The 19306-nt window shown below is 43.1% G+C and overlaps 2 long non-coding RNA genes across 3 annotated transcripts in view; one reads left to right on the top strand and one right to left on the bottom strand.

Annotated features, from left to right (window-relative positions):
* Window positions 1-19306, bottom strand: part of LOC135320512 (uncharacterized) — a 257975-nt gene that overhangs the window by 139501 nt on the left and 99168 nt on the right. The window lies entirely within an intron of this gene.
* The window catches only part of LOC135320508 (uncharacterized), a 49361-nt gene continuing 44432 nt past the window's right edge, over window positions 14378-19306 (top strand). Inside the window, exons 1-2 of one of the 2 annotated variants that reach the window (XR_010379676.1) lie at window positions 14378-14650; window positions 17207-17321. This is a non-coding gene — a long non-coding RNA (uncharacterized LOC135320508). The remainder of the gene's footprint in view (window positions 14651-17206; window positions 17322-19306) is intronic. The other variant, XR_010379677.1, reaches the window with a different exon arrangement.

Here is a 19306-nt window from a genome sequence, read left to right on the forward strand (position 1 = left end):
AATATCTTGGAGAACCATCTTCCCCAAGTCAGACTTCAGGCTCCTTTTCTAGTAAATAGGGGAGGGGCTGTGGTTGGTTGTTGCAAACTTCTTGGTGTCGGATTTCTTTGTCCTTTGAATCCTTTGCAGCTGTCCACGTGAATCAGATCACCGTGTTCCTGTAACACCTGCAACAAAACAAACTTTTTCTATTCTGCAACTTGTTATCTTTATAAGAGTGCAAAAGTGTTAATATCCTTAAAGGTCAGAGTTTTGAGAATAGGATCTTCTGTTTATTTCAGCCTAAAGGCAACATTGTTTTACAAAAGTTGCAGAGCTAGCAAGACTAAGCCTAGAAAACACGGCAGAGGGTTAAAGGAAAGGAAAAGATCCAATATGGAGTCAGATTTGTTCTTCTCTATTACAGTGCCTTTGGGTGAGAGCTAAGAGGATGACTCCTGGGTGGGTCCTCTACAGTCCCAGGCTGCAGTTCAGGCAGGGTCCCTGCCAGATTCACCATGACTTTGGACCTGATCTCCCGCAGAGAAAGTGACAATTATTGGATTAAAATTACCTGTCAAAATCCCTTCAATTGCCTGTAAACTATACCACAGCAGGGGATGTCTCATTGGCCAGTTAACTGCCAGTCTCCCCTGATGCAAGGGACCAGCGTCACGGCGGGATCCATGGTGGCCTGGACAGTGCACATTCCTACTTTTCTCTCCAGCCTTGGCTTCCTAAAATTGATGCTTTGAAAGCTCCCGTCCCTCTTCCCTCTGGCCTGGTGTGAATGAAAAAGATACCTGCACCCACCTGGGCTGAGGCCAGGCCACGCACACAGCCCCATGCACACAGCCCACCATCTGCTGTCTACCCCTGGGCTCAAGTGCACCCTCTGAACTCCCCCACCCCAAACGTCCGCGTGCCTAGTGCCTCCGCCCTAGGGGTCCAGATCACCATCAGGACCATCAACCACCCAAGGCCCACAGGCCATTGGCTGGCAGCCTGGGATCACCCTGACCCATCGGGTCAGATGAGACACAGGGTGCGGGGATCAGGGTGCCAGGGCGGGAATTGGAACCTCTTTCAGCCCAGCCTGCCTCGCCCTGTAGCCTCAGACACTAACTATGAAGGTGCACACTAGGCTGGATCCCCCGCTGGTGGCAGTAGTCATCATTACTGGAGCTCAGATTTCCCCACCCCAACCACAGGGTTAGGGGTGAGGGAGTGAGCTTAGGGTAGGGGTGCACTCAGAGTGAAGGGGATCCCATGGTGAGGGGGTATAGGTTGAGGAGTGTGGGGCCGCTCAGATTGGAACTGACCTGGCTGAGAGGTGAGGAGTATAGTTTCAGGATTTTGGGGGTCCTGTGGTGAGGCATGAGGGTGTAGGGGCCATAGGTTAAGACCAAGCAGGACGGAGTGTCAGGGCACAGACCTCGGTGTGAGGAGAAGAAGCCCTGTCTTTAAGGTCTGGTGGGAGACTGGGCCTGGCCAGGGGTGGGAGGGTAGTAACAGGGAGGGGAAGGTGAGCAGGGGAAGTGGGGCTGGTGGGGTGTGGCCTGGCCCAGGGCAGTCATGGTTCTAGTTCAGTGCCAGGACCCAGTCGGTGGCGGGGTGAAGGCTCTGGGGATGGAGACCCGGCGGGACGAGCAGGAGGGGCACCACCTGGCTCCTCCCGGCCCCAGTGGCCAGGTCTGGTAAAGCAGGAGACCCACCCGAGCAGTTTGCGCTGCAGGAGGGAGGAGGAGGAGGGGCGCGCACGCGCTGACGGACAGATGCGCGGACGCCGGAACCCGCCCAGAACGAGTGGAAGCTGGAGGCAGCCGGTTGTTCCTGGACCAGCTCCTGGAAGAGGAACACGGCCTGGGGTCTGGGCCGCCTCTTGCCCTTGGTTTGGCTGCCGCTGCCGGGCAGTTAAGGGGGCGCTGGTGGGGGCGTGCTGCTCGAAGCCGGCGGGTGACGCCTGGGCTGTGCGACTGAGGAGGTGCACAGGGAGGGGTGCGGAGGTGAGGTCACGGCCGCGCGTCCCGTTAGGACCCTGAGGCGGTTCCCAGCCGCCGCTGTGGTTAGTGGTAACCCCGCTATTAGTAGTTCCTGAACCCCTCGTTTTTGCCGCCGCTTATACCCGGGTTTAGGAGAGCAGGTACTGCCCCGGGAGGTGGGAGGGCACCGGACGGCTTCGAAGCATCTCTGACTGGCCCTCAGACCATGACCTGCTCCCGGGAGGCGGGTGCGGTGCGGTCGCGGGGCCTCGGATGCAATGGGGGCTGCCCCATGTGAGCCCCTGGATTTGCTCCCATCTTCCCCGCGGCCTGACCTTGGGGGCGGCCTCTAAATCCCCAGGTTCTTGTGACTCAGGTTACAGGTCAGGCTGCCCCTTGGAGGTGGGCGCAGTGTGATCAGTGTGCTGGGATGGCTGCAGCAACAGCGGGAAATGGTCGCAAACCCCGCGCTTTCACAGGGAAGCCCCAGTCCCGCCATCGCAGCCGCCGCCATTCCCTGACAGCACAGCACCTGCCTTCCAGGAGCAGGCTGGCCTGTAACCTGAGTTCCACGAATCTGGGGCAGCAGAGGCCAATCTCAGGTCATGTGCTGGGGAGTTTGAAGCCAATCCACGGGCTCTCATGGGCAGACCCCATAACCCGCCACTGCCTTCGACCACACCGTGCCCTCCTTCCAGAAGCAGGCTGACCTGCGGACCATGCCTGGAGCAGCAAAAGCCGAGCCCTGGACAGGCCGTGGGAGAGAAGGGGGCAAGTCGACCAGCCTGCCAGGTCGCTGCCCATCTCCCTGCCGCTGCCCCAGGTTCGTGGATCACTTGTTTTCAAGTCAGTGGGTTCCTGAGAGGCAGGAGCGGTGCAGTCAGGAGGCGGGGTCTGCGGGGAGGGGTGCTGCCCCAAGGGGATCAGGTGGACTTGCTCCCATCTCCTCCAGGGCCAGATCTGTGGACGGCCTCTGCTGCTCCAGGTTCACAGGACGCATGTCATGTCAGTCTGTCCCTGGGAGGAGTGCTCAGTGCCCTCGGGGCAGCCTCAGTGGCTGACAATGATTTTGGAAGTGGGCTCTAGCCCAGCATAACTAACTCTCCTTTCTTCTCTTGCTTCCTCAGTTGGTGGCTGTATAGGCTTTTTCATTATAGGTTATTGCTGGATAATGAACATAGGTTTCTCTGCTATACAGAAGAAACTTTATTTAAAATCTATTTTTATATATAGTGGCTAACATTTGTAAATCTCAAACTCCCAAATATATCCCTTGCCATCCCCTTTCCCTGGTAACCTTAAGATTGTTGACTAAGTCTGCAAGTCTGTTTCTGTTTTGTAGATGAGTTCACAGTGTCTTTTTCTCTATTTTTTTAGATTGCACATATGAGTGATATCATTTGGTATTTTTCTGTTTCTGGCTGCTTTCACTGAGAATGACGATCTCTAGCTCCACCCATGTTGCTGCAAATGGTTTTATTTTGTCCTATTCATGGTAGAGTAATATTCCAGTCTATAAATATGCCACAACTTCTTTATCCAGTCATCTGTTGCTACATTTAGCTTGCCTCCATGTCTCGGCTACTGTATACAGTGATGCTATGAATACTGGGGTGCAGATATCTTTTCACATTGGAGTTCTTTCCAGTTATATACCCAGATGTGGGATTTCTGGGTCATAGGGTAAGTATACTTTTAGTTTTTTGAGGGATTTCCATGCTTTCCATAATGACTACACCAAACTGGATTCCCACCAGCAGTGTAAGAGGGTACCCTTCCCTCTACAGCCTCTCTAGCATTTATCATTCATGAACTTCTGAGCGATGGCCATTCTGACTGGTGTGAGCTGATATCTCATTGTAGTTTTGATATGAATCTCTCTGTTTGTTAGTGATATCGAGCATTTTTTCATGTGCCTATTGGCCATTTGTGTCTTCATTGTAGAAATGCTTGTTTAGGTCTTCTGCCTATGTTTGGATTGAGTTGTTTGTTTTTTTGTTTTTAAGTTGTATGAGCTGTTTATATATTCTGAAAATTAAGGCTTTTTTGTTAGTCGTATCATTTGCAAATATTTTCTCCCATTCGTAGGTTGTTGTTTCCTTTTGTTTTACTTATGGTTGCCTATGCTGTGAAGAAATTTATGAGTTTAATTACGTCCCTTTTGTTTTTTTTCTCTTATTTCCATTGCCTGGGTAGATTGCCCTAGGAGAACGTTGCTAAGATTTATGTCAGATAATGTTTTGCGTATGTTTTCTTTTAGGAGATTTATCATGTCTTGTCCATCTGCATCTTAAGCCTGTACTCTAGATCTGTGCTTCAGTTTTGAATTTTGAGCTTCTTAGAGAACACCTACTCTTAGCTCATATGTCAGATTCAACATGTCTAAAGCTGATTTCATAATCATTTTTCTTGCAGCGTATCCATTTATTCAGTGGCATAATCATTCTTCTAGTCTTGAATACCCAAAGGCTTGGAATGGTCTTTGATTTATATTTCTCTCACCACCCTCCACATATTCTTGGCTTCTGGAACTGTATGTTTTTGGTTTCAAATGTCTATTCTGATTGCTGATACTCTGATGAAGAGCGTTCATCCCTGATACAAGAATTTTTCCTTCTGCTGAATTCTTGAATATTCTCTCCCCTCCTTTCAGTCAACCTTCAGTTTTGACCCTCCAACATCTAGAGTCAAGTCAAAGACTTACCACAACCAGATCTCAGCCAGGTAGTCTCGACCCTTAATCACTTTGGCCTTACCTTATTTGTTCCAATCATTATGTGACTTAGCCTCCTAGGGTAACCTGTGCCTTATTAAAAACCAGGAGTCACCAGTCTTTTCCTATCCAGTCCTCAGTTAAAACAGCTTAGAATTGCCCTGAGAACTAGTTGGAGCCCCATCCCCTTCATTGATTCTTCCCTATTTACTCCAAATATTTCTAGCTCCTCTTTGTATTTCTGCACTGTTCATGATCGGTAGCCTGTAATCTAGTCTTTGAGTACTGACTTGGTACCATTGCCGGTTGGTTTCCAATGTGTCTCCTCACTTAGCTGGTAACTGGAGAAGACTCCCTTGTTCAGCCTCCTTTATACCCTCACCCTGCTTAGCATCGGGCAATAGCAGGCATCCAGGCAGTGCTAACCTACTTTATTCGCAGGGGTGGTGGTTTGGAGTATAGCTAATAACTATTAATTCAGTGTTGCAATTAAAAAAGAAAGCCAAGAAAATCCATAAAACTTTATCTCCATGTTCAGTTTAGCGCTTTACCTCAACAGTTTTCTTAATTCTGTGTTTACATTCACATAGTGTTCAGTGCTTTTACAGTTCCCTGAGGCAAGCAGGTGAGTTGTCATTATGTTTGACTTTCACGTTACATTTCATATTGGATATATTTGTGCAATGACAAAACCTTCTTTTTTAAGTAAACAGCTGGAAGCCCAGAGAGACTAACAGCCTAACCCAGGGTCACCTGGTTAGTGTTTGGCACAGGCCAGGACCGCGGTTCACATCTTCCAGCTGCTCCTCTTCCAGTGCTGGGAAATGTAGCCCCATCAGCCAAACGGCCAAGTCTCATTGCTGCCCCTTTACCTGCCAGTGATGGCAGTGCTACAAAACGTGGCAAAGGAAAGGTCAGAAATAGGAGTGATAAAAGACATGGAAGTGCTGGAAATGGATCCTCAGCCTCTTCCTCCCTATTTGAGCACCTCACAAGTGTCCCACTCTGACACTGCTGTTCATTGATTATAACACAGTCTTTAAAATCAGACTGATCTTTTGTAGGACATGCTTTTATCCTGGTCCCTTTCCTGCTAGTAGTCACCGTCATGGGCAGAAAGTGCCTGACTGTGCTCTGTTTGTCACTTAGGTGGGAGGGGAAGTGGGAGACGAAGCGGGTTGAACTGAAGCCGAGCTTTTTACAGCTCTGTTGTTCTAGGACCAGAGCAGTTCCACTCCTGCTTTCATCACCTCTCCACCTGTGAGTCCCAGCCACCCACTTCTGCCTGCTTCCCCACATGCCACGTCCTGGGGGAGGACAGTGTGGTTGGCAATGCCCCCTCCACCCTCCGCCTTCCGCCCTGGGAGGTGCAGGAGTCTGCTTCAACTTTTGAGCTGTTTTGGTAGTTGGGCTTTTCCAGCCTTTCTAGGCATCTGCTTTCCAGCTCTGGGAAATTGGAGATGTAACTTAACCATACAAGTTCTATACTAATGTATTCAGTGGCATTAATGTGATGTTGTCTTTAAGGTGTTCTGGGACTGGATAGGAGGTTTTTAACACAGGATGCTTCACATCCAATTCTAAAGGCCTACAGGATGCAGGTGTAATTCAAGTTCTTACATGGCTGTAAGGCAGACATGGACATTATTTTATAATATGACCATATGTTCATAGATTACGGTTAGTCCGCCGGCTCTGTATCTAATAAAAGTTTAAATTCCAAACGCTTGAAGAAAATTTGCGGACCATGTCTTTTTGCCTGTAACTAGTTGCAAAAACTGAAATCAAGACTCTACCACAAGCCAGTGTTTCCCAGTAGAGAAACCCTCTAATTTTACAACCTCTAAGTAATGCGGTGGTTCTTTGGGTGAGATGAGGGATGCCAGAGTATTTTGTTGGGACACTAGAGTGGCATGACAAGTATTCTGGGACTGGTTACAGTTGAATCTCTGCTTCCTATATCCTGGATTGATTACAGAGTCAATGTTAGTGCGTTAACCAGCTTCTGAATGCAAGGGTAGCTAGGAAGACAACAGAGAAAATAGAAGGATATAAAGTAATGGAGAGACTTCAGAGCAGTACAAATGTTGACTTTGACACCACCAGCTGCTGACGTGAACTTGGCAGGAATTTGTGAGAAATGGTGGGTGTCACTGCAAGCAGGAGAGTCCTGCAGCTTTTGGGGTGAACAGGCAAAGGGGAGAACAGTTATTGTGACCACTCGGGGGCTGATTATTTGTGTCCTGAATGTGAAAATGTCTGGTCTCCTGTTCAATTTTGCAGCCACAACTTCACGTGACTCAGGGCATTATTTCCACCAGAAAACCATAAAAACATAAACAACTTCTGTTTCCCAAAGTGTTTGTTCTCGATCTGAGATGATTGTCCTGTGGTGGGAGGTAAGTGGGCGGTGGGTCCTATTACATCACTCCCTTTCACTAAAAGTCTACCTCGCTGTTTTTCACCCTACTGAAGAGGTGCTGCCATTCTGTTACACCTAGACCTATAAGACGGGCTTGCCTGAATCCTCAGGTGAATAGGGATAGTTATGTGAAATTTTAAATAATTGCTTGGGTCATGTGGTCCTTTGTTCCCTCCATTGGAAATCACTATTCCAGAGCAAATAGTATGAATCTATATAAACTATATTGTTTGTAAGGTGTCTTCAGAAGTTTTGCAGTAGGTTTAAATATTTGCTTGGTGATGGCATCTTGATTGTTTGAAGGAGGCAACACTCACTAGGGGCTTTGTTGGCTCCCTTAGAGTTCCCTTACTGGCAGTAGAGTGTTTGTAGGCAGAGTTAGAAATTTAACTGTGCTGAGAAGCCAAATTTGCCCTCAGCTGGGAATTGGCAGAAGAGTCAGTTATGGAAGGAAGGCTTTAGGATTATCTGGTAGCAGAGTTGTGGGATCCAAGCCCTGGGAAACCTCAGCTTTTGTAGAGTATGTTCTGTAACAATAGGCTATTGGATAATTTTAACACTTGTTATGGGATGTAGAGTTGGGGAAAGACTTAAAAGTGAAAGAACCTTAAAAAAGAATCTCCAAATATTTTAAAGAAAACAGTACTCAGAATGAGAGCTTTCCTGGAAAAGACTAGTTCTTCACTTCACAGGGGAAGCAGGGAGAAGGTGTAACTGCACTTACGGTAACTTAAAAGGTAAACCTTACCCTCCCACTTAGCTGTTTCCTGGTGTAAGTTCATATTCCACATCTGTAGTTTTAGACATGATGTGTCATTTTCTGGTACTCCATTCTGCTTCTGAGTGAGAGACTGATGCAAAGTCACATAGCAATTGAAAAATTGCACAAAAGTCTTTATTGTTAAAAATGTAGATATGTGGCAGAGTGCTGCATTTGCAAATGACTTTCAGTACAGAGAACACTTAAAAGAATGCGGTGTTATTTCTTTTTTTATTCCTTTAAGCCTTTGAATAGAAGGTTTTCTTTGCAGAGTTTCTGGAGTACATCAGAACAAGCAGGAACTAAAAATAGCTTTAAGAAAGCACCAGTATAGATGTTGTTTATAGTATGGTATCTGTCTTAAAGTTAACTCTTTAAAGCAGGAAGTTGTAACTCTCAATTTCTTAAGCAAATAAATACATTCTTGACTGTTAATGACATTCTTTGTGGGGTGAAGCCGCTTTTGCTTCCATTCTGAGCATTGAAAGGCCTTCAAGGATTATTCTACCAGTCCTCAATATTTTATTTTCCTTCTGTTGTGAACTTGTTATTAAACTTGAAGCAGATATAAATATCATTAACTTGCTACATATGTAGATATTTAGTGTTACATAGTCAGAAAGTTTGTGTACATCACACGTATCTACATAATTCCCCAGGTTCCAACTGTGTTCCTGATAAAAGAATGGTGGGAAATGGCATTATGGGGATATGTCTTACAGTACACAGTGTTTCCCCTGTTCCCTCTACCAGATCTGGATGTTCTTTCATCTTTCGGCTTCTAGAATTTCTACCTCTTTTTCTTAAGACAGGTGTAACTCATCCCCCTGCTCACACAAATATGCGTACACACACACACACACACACACACACACGCACACACAATGTGCCGTAGGGAGTAGCGTGCACCATCCCATTCTCTGACTCCAGCTCTGATCCCACACACTGGAGGCAGTGTCTTGCACGAATTCATTTGTAAGTTCCTTTTTAAAACTCGAGTGGTCGGGAAATAGGACTGATATCCTCACCTAGTAGGCAAGCCCTCAAGGATAACTTCTATGGTTAATGCCAGGGTATCTTAATGTTTGAGTACCTGGGTTTCATGTCTTCCTGTACCACCTGTGTGACCCATGATTCCCACAGTTCTGTCTCCCGTTAGACTTTTTCTCTCAAACTCTGGACTCTTATAATATTCTGCTGATTTGGCATCTTCACTTGGAACTCTGATATCTTAAAACCAACATGTGTAAAAACTGAACTCTTGGTCCTCCTACCCCCCAAACTGGTTCTTTATGCAGCCTCCCCCATTCAGTTAGTGGAAACTTAATCCTTCCAGCTGCTTGGGTCAAAAAACTTGGAGTTATTCTGACTTTCACTGACATACCACATGAATTCTGTCAATAGATCTGGTTTAACACTGCCTTTAAAACATATCCAGAGCCCAGCCACTTCTCACCATGGCTCCTGCTTCCACTGCTGCTTCCCTGCCCTGAGCCACTGTCCTCTCCTCCTGCATAGCCCTTCTCAGTAGCTTCCCACCTTTCATCTCTGACCCGTTTGCACTATTCTCACCCCGCAGTCAAGTGAGCCTTGAAAACCTAAGTTAGATTGTGTCGCCCTTCTGCAGTGCCTCCCCATTTCACTCCGGGTATAAGCCACAGTCCTTACAATCTCCTCCAAGGCCATACAGGATCTGCACTGACCCTTCTCCGCAGCTCCATCCGTGCCCCCATTCTGGAACATGCGAGGTCACGCTGGCCTTGGTGATGGTTATTCCGTCCTCCTGGGACTTCTCACCTCCTAGTCTTAATTCTAACCTCAGTTCACAGTGTGCCCTGCTCTGGTATTTAATACAACATCACCCTCATCCTATACCCTCAACTCTCTTTACTTTGCCCTTTTTACTTTTTTCCATGGTTCCTCTTTCCTAGCATGCCACCTCCTCTGCTGCTCTGTTGTGTGTATTGTCATCTCCACCCCCCACCCCAGCTAGACTCCAACCAAGCTCCGTGAGGACAGGACTTTTGTTTTGTTATTGATCTATTCCAAGTGCCTAGAGTAGTCCTGGGTACATTGCAGGCTGTCAAAAATTATTTGCTGAATAAATTAAAAGGCTATTTTAAAAATGAATCATCCTTTCATTAACAGGTGAGGAAAGGAAGCTGCATGAAGGAAAATGGTGCAGTAAATAATGATATTTGCCTGTTGTACTATGTATGATATATATATATGTGTTTTAGTCTTAATTTGGTATCTCAGTTTCTTAATTTAATAGCTGTATTAAGGTGTAATTTACAGGCCATACAATTCACATATTATAATTGTACAATTCAGCCATTTTAACTATTTCTAGAGTTGTGCAACTGTGTCCTCATAAAGTCCCCTTGTGTCCATCCATATGCAGTTCGCCCTCCCCTCAGTGGCACCCTGATTTTATTTGTTTTTGTTTTTTTGGCAATCACATCTGAAAAGAATAATTTACACAGCAGTACTAATATAGCTTTGCACTTTTAGAAATGACACACTTAAATATGAAATCAGGAGTCATTGCTGAATGTAGGCAGCAGTATCAGACATCGGTGAGAAGAATGGACTTGAGTGTCAGACTGGCTGCGATATTACCCAGCTCCACCATTTACCAAGTTACCCAAATTATTTTCTGTCTCAAGCTCTATGTCTGTTATATGGGTGTAATAATAGCAGCTTACAGAGTTGTGAGGATTAAGCAAACAGGGAAACAAAATTTAGTATAGTGGCCAGCTTATGTTATTACCTAAGAAATAGCCTTGCAGGTAGAGAGCAAAATTCAAATCAGTTTCTAAAGTATGTGTAAAATATGATCCAGTTCCTGCCTGGTTTGTAAACACGTATGCCTACTGCAGAATGTAAAAGCAGGCTAATTTCCAACAGAAAAGATCATTTCTCAGCATTTCTTTCAAAGGTAGTTGCAAAATAATTTTTACTAAATTTTCTGTGCCCATCTCTGACAGAGCTTTGACACCAGGGAGGTAATTATCTACATTTTTGTTAAAATGATGCTGACCATCAGGAAGTGTTCCGAATTATATTTTAGCCTTTATGTTGGGAAATATTGTGAAACTTCTTCTAAATTAATGGAGGAGGGGCATTCATTGTAGCTCTTGTAGCCTGATAAGGCTTCTCTAAATTATCTTTTTTTAAATTTTAATTAAAGTAATTAATTAATTTTTTGCAGGGGGTGGTAATTAGGTTTTTATTTATTTTATTTTTATAAGAAGTTCTGGGGATTGAACCCAGGCCCTTGTGCATGCTAAGAATATGATCTTTCACTTGAGCTATACTCCCCTAAATTATCTTTAATAAGGTCTTTTTCTCTGTTTTGTTATTTTCTTTTATGTACAGATGCACAAAGCAGGGTCATCAGAAGCCTCTCAATTCCAAAGATGATTATAGTGAAAAACATTGCACAGTGACAGTGAATCCTTGGAATATGAAGAAAGATTGTAAAGTCCTGAATGAATTAAGAAGGAATTGTTACATTAACTTACATGTAACCATGGCTCTCTTACCTTTATTTTTCACTTTATAATGAAGATATTCCTCACCCGTCAAGGTTGCTTTGTTAGATATAGGGAATATCTAAAGCCTTTTCTGGAAGTTTTTTAAATAAATAAGAGCAGGTAATTTATCAGAAGTGTGAATGGTGTAATCTGCTCTGTCTAGTATGGTAGCCACCAGCCACATGTGGCTATTGTGAATTGAGATGTTCTATAAGTGGAAAATACATAATAGATTTTCAAGACTTCGTACAACAATAATAATGTAAAATATTTATTAAAAGTTTTCAAAGTGTTAATCACACTTTTGAAATGATAGTATATTGGATATTTTGGGATAAATATAATTATTCCTGGAATTAAGTACACTTGTTCCTTTTTATTGTCTAAATGGGATTACTGGAAAATTGTGACTTGCACTATGTTTCTATTGACAGTGCTGGCTTCTAACTTATTGCAAATAATATGAAAAAAACTTTGATTAAGTATTTTATAATTGAGTAGTTGATTTCCATCATATTATTTTCAGGTGTACAACACAGAGGCTCAACATCTTTATATATTATATTCCATTTAATGTCACCATAAAATAATGGCTATATTTCCCTGTGCTGTATGATACAGCCCTATAACCTATCCATTTTATACATAGTACTTTTTACCTCTCAATCCCTTACCCCCTTCCTGCCTCCCTCTCCTCCTTCTCCCCATTGGTAACCACCAGTCTGTTCTGTGTACCTGTGAGTCTATTTCTGTTTTATTATAGTAATTAATTTGTTTTATTTTTTAGATATACATATAAGTTAATAAATAGAATATTTGTTTTTCTTTCTCTGACATATTTCACTTAGCATAATACCCTGTAGGTCCATCCATGTTATTGCAAAAGACATTATTTAATTTTTTAATGGCTGAGCAGTATTCCATTGTGTGTGTGTGTGTTCATGTGTATATATGTGTGTGTATATGCGTGTATATATGTAAATATACATATATATATAATATACCACAACTTCTTTATCCAATCATCTGCCAGTGAACATTTGGGTTGTTTCAGTGTGTTGGCTATTGTAAATAGTGCTGCTGTGAACACTGGGGTGCATGTGTCTTTTTGAATTATATTTTTCTCCAGACATATACCCATGAATGGGATTGCTGGATCACACGGAAGTATATTTTCAGTTTTTTAAGGAAACTCTATACTGTCCTCCATGGTGGCTGCAACATTTACATTCCCACCAACCGAGTAGGAGGGTTCCTTTTTCTCTTAAAAGGTCAAAAATTCTCTACATTTATATACTTTCCTTACAGTTTAGGACACAATTTGGCAAAAGCCAGATAGAATTTAATAGGAGTAAATACAGTATTTTTTCAAATGTCCATGCATTATGGATAGATATGTTATTGATGAGTTGGTTCCCTATTTTTGTAGATGCAGAAGTTTTTATAGCTTCACAGACATTTCAGTCTTGCAGAAAGAAAAATGTCTTTGCATTTTGCTGAACTTGTCCGGGTGGCTTTATGGAATTTGGTCCAGGCCTGCAGAGGTGAATACACATCCAAACCTGAACCATTTGAATGTCTGCAAGATTTTAAGAGTCTAGAATGTCAGATCTGGACTATAACTCTGGTGAATGACATCAGTGAGTGGACTCAAGAAAACTCCATTTGAGTGCAAAGCCTTTCATAAGCCAAAAAAGGCTTTGAAATTGTGGCAAAGCCAGAGACTTTTGTGCACCACATATGGCCACAAACCCATGGGGACAACCACAGGCCTTCTGGAGTGCCAAGGGAATTCCATGTGAGGAGTCCAGCACTCAAAGGAATCGAACAAGTCCCTGCCAGCCAGAGCACCTTCATTGCTACTGTGGTATTTTGAGCAAATGTCTTTTCTTCAGGTTCAAATTGGTTTGTTGTTTTTTTTTTAATAAAAGAAAATCAAACAACTTCTTGTTCCCTTGGTGAAAGTAAAAGCCTAACATTTTCTGATTTCTTTTGACAGAGAAAACTTGAGCCTATGAATCTAAACTCATCTGTGATGGTCTGCAGCTGGGAGCAAGCAGATCAGTGTCAGTCCCTTTGCAGCCATTGGCTGGGAGCCTGCATGTTCCCTGGACTGATATTTGAAACATGTCACCCTAGCCGTGCCTTCGCTCTGGACTGGGAGGCGAGTCAGTCAGAATCTGCATTATGGAATGTATTTTTCAGATCCAAAGCTACGAGATCTTTTTTAATAGCCAGAGAATGTAGTCATAAATATATCTATTAATGTATTTATGCAAGAACAATTTTAAAGTTTTTTTATTATAAAAATTTCCCCCAAAATTGAAAATGAAAGAACATTGGAATTAAAATCCAATGGAATTAAAAACAGTGGAATTAAAAATCATCTGTACCTTAGTTATACATAAAGAATCTTAAAATCCTTCTAAACATTTTTTTGTTCAAATGTAGATATTTTTCCCTTCCAAAAATGAAAATTATTATTTCACATTTTTTTCTTTTTCCTTTTATTATATATTCCATATTAATAAATATAATTCTTTTAAATCCCTTTTAATGGCTGTTTAACATTATATTGAACAGATATGTAAATAGTCCTAGGTTTAAGAAATTTAAAAAATTGTCATTACAGTGCCCCTGCAAAGAATTTTTTCGTGTTTCTATTCTTAGTTACTAATTTGGACTAAAAGTTAACAAGTTTACTTTTCTTCATCTAAAACATTGGTTATTTTATGAATGAATTGTAAGGATTTTAAATAACTTTTCAGTAATTTCAACAAAGAAATTAACTTTAATGCAAAAATGTATGATGGTTTGCAAATCTATTTTCATTATATCTTCACTTTTACCAGTGTCATATCTGTGTGTGTTTGCACAAGTGCTTTAACTACCAGCAATGTAAGAAAAATCTGTGTACTAAAAATGTGAAAATAGTTTCCTGGTTTGTGTTTTCATTCTCCCAATATAGGTTTTGGATGACAAGCTTGTATTTGCAAATGTACACACCCTGTGGGAGGTGATCTGTACATACGCTGAGATACTGTACATAAAATTGCCTCTGAATCCCAATCATCTGAAAACCGTGTCCTCAGCCTTTGATACCTTCAGCTGTTTTATGAAAGTCCTCCAAGTGGATGAAAGTATCAACAACCGGAACAAGAGTTTTTCATTGCCCTATTTGAGAAGAGCTGCGTGAACGACTTTTATATTCAGGATAGAGATACATTCATCAATCCAACCACCAGGAGCCGCACTGTAAGTCTAAACCGAGTTTAGCTGCTGTCTTGGGGGTGATTTAGAACCTGCTGTTGAATTATAAGTGATTTGGTTTTGTTGGTTTGGTTAGGTTTTTAAAAGCTGCCCATAAAAATGAAAAAAGAGAAAGAAAAGAAATATGCCTACAGATTCCTGTTAGGATAGTAAACAGTGGCTGGTTATTTACCCTGTATAAACCACACGCTTTCTTAGAATCTATTTAGGTTTACTTCATCCTTTCTCAGATCAAGTATCAAGTAAGGGACAGTTTTAAAAAAAAATTCAGGATTAACTGGATTGTGAGCTCCGGGATCTGCAAGGCAGCTTTCCCTTCCCATGGTGTAAGTCAAATGGCAGAAATGAAATAAAGCACTTCATGTATCCTCCGGTGTTAACAGGAAAAGGTGAGTCTTCTTGACCTTGTTACTTCCTGGGTAAAATGAAGATAATATGTCAGGAGTCGACAAGCCCATTTAGGGCAGGAACCATGTTGTCTTGTTCACTGCTGAATCCCAGGCACCAGGAAGGCTGAGTTTAACAAGTGGGTGAATGAATGAACTGTATTTCCCCCAGAGTTACCATGTGGGGCAGTGTGGATTAGCATCTAAGAACATAGACACGAGAGGTGAGGGTACAGCTCAAGTGATGGGGCGCATGCTTAGCACGCATAAAGTCCTGGGTTCAGCCCCCAACACCTCCTCTAAAATAGACAAATAACCCTAATTACCTCCCCACCCCCCCACCAGAATTACCTTATTATCTCCCTGCCACCAAAAAAAAAAAAAAAAAGGTAGAAGTGGCCAAGAGCATAGACTCAGGCTGGAACACTTGTGCTGGTTTCTCGCTGTCTACCTTGTAAAAGTCATTTAGCCTCTGTGTTTATCAAGTTCCTCATCAATAAAATGGGGATAATAATAGTACCCACCTCGTAGAGATGCTATGGGGATTAATGAATCTGCTTGAATTTTAGAACAGCCCTGGCTAATAGTAAGTACTATGCATTTGCCAGCTCTTTTCATAATTACTGACAGATGTTATTATCAACCAAAGAAGTATTAGTTCTTTGTAAGGGAAATGCATGTTAGACCATTTCATTTATCATTTTCTGTAATTCAGGCTTTTTCCCTCTGAAATACCATTTTCTGTCTGTGCACTAGTAAATCACAGGGCTTTCCAAATTTCATCTGTCTGAGTTCTTGTCATGATGACAATACTGCAGAGTTTTGACATTTTTTAGGGACTCCATCTGAGATGACAGCAACCCCTCAAATTCAGAAGCACTTCTCTAACTGACAACATCTCGCATGAAATGAAGTTTGTAAAATGTAAGAGCTTCAGACGCTAAATGATGCCATAAATGCAAAGATGTTATATCTAAGCTCTTTAAATAAATCCTGTCATTGAAATAAAGGAAATACTATATTATAGCGCTCTATGACTTTGTTACCTTGCTATCCGTTTATCTGACTCTCTAAGACAAAAGAAAGCAAAGACTGAGATTGATCATTACTACTGTGTGGTACACGTATTTGTGGATGAAGATCATACTGAAATACACTGTCTAAGATACTAAAATGGACACTAAACAGCTGCTTGATGCACATGCATGAACAGAACAGGGAGCTGGTTGCAGGGGGCAGACACTGAGCTTCCTGGATCAGAGACTCAGCATAGCAGTCCAGCCCAGCAGTCCACATGTTTTATATTTATATCCGAGCAAAATTAGCAGTGAGAGTCTGAAATGAACTTTGGGGACACTTGCAAACAGCTGTCATGATTACTAATGTGGGACACCAGGATTCTACAGTGTTTAGTTGGCATCTGCACACAACCATTTCTTTTCCACTAAAGCCTGTTGTAATTGCTGGTTCCACATCCAGGCTGAGGAATCATCTCATGTGTTGTTTGGGAGGGAGGTAAGTGGAGTCAGGACCCATGCTAAGGCTGGGTGGGTAATAATCTGGTTCTAGTACAGGAGAAAGGAAAGTAGGTCAGGTGGGAAGGAGAATGACTGGATTTAAATTTTGTTTCTTGAGTAAGCTAAATATATAACATCATGTCAAGTTTCTTTATTGTTTATATTCCATGTGCTGTCACCGAATAACTACTGAATTGTGGGGACAAAATAGCCTGGGTTTTAGAATTGACCCTGCCCCTAAACAGCCAGAGTCCAGGTTCCTCTGGGTGTCCAAGGAGGGGGCTGCTGCCTCCACTGAAGCAGTTTGGGCAGTTGGGTGGCGTAGTTTTTTTTGCTGTGGAAGACTGGCCCGGTTGTAGGACATTAAGCATCTGCAAGGCCCTCACCAGGTACCCACGGTGGTCCCAGGAGTGTAACATCCAAGTGTTCCTTTCCAGCCACGTTTGCAAATGACCCTCAAGGGGTTAGTATTAATCCTCGGTGAGAATTATGAAAAATTATATGGTACCTCCATCCCTTCTGGCAAAGGATGGCCCCTTATTTACAAATGACCACAAAGTGTTAGCACCACATTTTATTAGCAGAACATGTGAACACGTGGTGACAGTGACGCTCACCTGTTTGCTTCTGCTTCCCAGTGCAACTTCAGCCTCCATCAGAGGACCTCAGCTGCCCCAGCGAACAGGGCCTTCTGTACAGGGAATGTGCTCCTCCTCGAAGCATAGACAAGAAGCAGCCCTTAGATCTCATCAGGTGAGCTGTTGTGGAGGGCACTCCAGTGGGAAGGGCTCAGGGTTGCCCTCATGGCTTCTGAGTGTGACAGTCCTCCGAGAGTGTTACCAACCAGGAAGCTCACAGGAGCTCTGAGCTTTGTTGCCCCAAGTTTTTACTGGAGACTTTATTACAAAGACATGGTTTATTGGGTCACTACTGACATGGCTACCCCACACAATAACTGTAAGTCAAAGCCCTAACATTTGAGCCCCTACCTCTCCTGATGGTCAGTCACTTGTCACAAAGCTCAAAGCCCCACTCCTCTAATCACATGGTTGGTGTCTCTGGCTGGCCAGTCCCCATCCTGAGTTATCTCATGAACACAAGCCATCCAAGGGTCCACCATGAATAGTAAAGACACTCCTATCTTGGGAAATTTCAAGGCTTTAGGGGTTGCCGTCCAGGAACTGGGAACAAAGACCTACCAAATTCTTCATTAAACAGGAGTAAATGTTAGGTTTCACTTAAATTATAAAATAAGAGAAGTATTCTCACTGCTTATCTCTATCTGCTGTTCGACACCGTTTCACTACACCACGTGACTGTAATGTCGCGCTCAGCATGTGTATTCTCAGAGCATCAGCGCCGGCTGCTCCCCGGGAGCTTATGCTGTTTGTGCAAGGCTTCTGGGAGGAGGGAGGCCAAGGACAACTGAGCAAACAAAAATAATCGGGCTAATAAGGAAACAATTTCAGATTGAAATGAAGGAAATAATACAGTGTTGAGATGGGAGACTTGGGGGAAATGGAGTCAAGAAAGCTATCTTTGAGAAGGTTACATGTGAGCTGAGATGGTGATAAGGAGGCTGGTCTTTGAGGATCTGGGATAAGTCACCCCAGGAATAGAGGCAGCTTGTCCATTGCCCCGAGGCACAAATGTGCTCAGCAGGTTTGAGGAGATACTGGAGCCAACGCTGGTGAGAGTGATGAGACGCGAGGTTTAGAAGGGCATCAGGAGCACGGAAAGTAGTGTAGACTCTAAGTGCAGTGAGAAGCAGTCATGATAGTTTAAGCACTAAGGTAATTTTCTCTCACAATTTGCAAAGATAATGTGGAGAATGAATTGCAGGGACCCAGGAAGCAGGGAGGCCTGGTCGGAGGCTCTTGGAGTGGGCCAGATGAGAGATGGTGGGAGCCAGGGAGAATGCGTTTGGGGAGTGGAGCTGACAGGATGCAGTTATGGGCTGGCTGTGGATGGTGAGGAGAAGAGAAGGGTCAAGGTAGCCCCAGGTCGGCCTGGAGCCAGGTGCCTGATCTTCCTAATCTCAGTGCCCCATTCAGATGCCCACCTACTTGGGCAAACCTCTTAACCTTCCAAGTGAGGGTTTTAAATCACTGAAGTCTTTTTGTTTGTTTCACATTTTATGGAAAGATACAAACACGTACAGAAGTAGAGAGAACAGCACAGCCAGCCTGTCTGTATCAGTCACCCATCTCCAGAATTATCAACTCAGAGTCACTGTTGTTGCAACTTTCATCTCCACCTCTTCCCCTCCCCCACTTCGGGATCATTTTGAAGGCAATCCTACGTAGCTTAATCTTTCATTAGTGAAATGACAAGGTCTCTTTCAAATACAATTGGAATATTAATTTTTTTTAGGGTTACAAAATAATTCCCTGATTGTCACAAAAATACACTTTTAAGCAGTTTTGGGGTTGAAATCAGGATCCAGACTAAGTTCACACATTGCAGCTAGCATATCTCTCAAGTGGGTTCTAATCTATAATTTTCCTGTTTCTCATTTTCCTTGAAATTGCTGAGGGATTTCTCTATTTCCTGTTTGGTTGATTTCATTCTCCCCTGTGGTTAGACTTATTTCTCCATCCTATGTATTGGCTTTAGCTAAGTGATTTGATCCTCCCCTAAAAGCTTGATCTGAACGAGGTTCAAATTTGTGCAAGAATATTTGTTATATGAAGTTTTGTACTCCTGTCATAAGGTACATAATGTCCAGTTGACTCTCT

Source organism: Camelus dromedarius, unplaced genomic scaffold (assembly GCF_036321535.1).
Source record: "Camelus dromedarius isolate mCamDro1 unplaced genomic scaffold, mCamDro1.pat HAP1_SCAFFOLD_176, whole genome shotgun sequence".
In the NCBI taxonomy this organism is placed as follows: Eukaryota; Metazoa; Chordata; class Mammalia; order Artiodactyla; family Camelidae; genus Camelus; species Camelus dromedarius.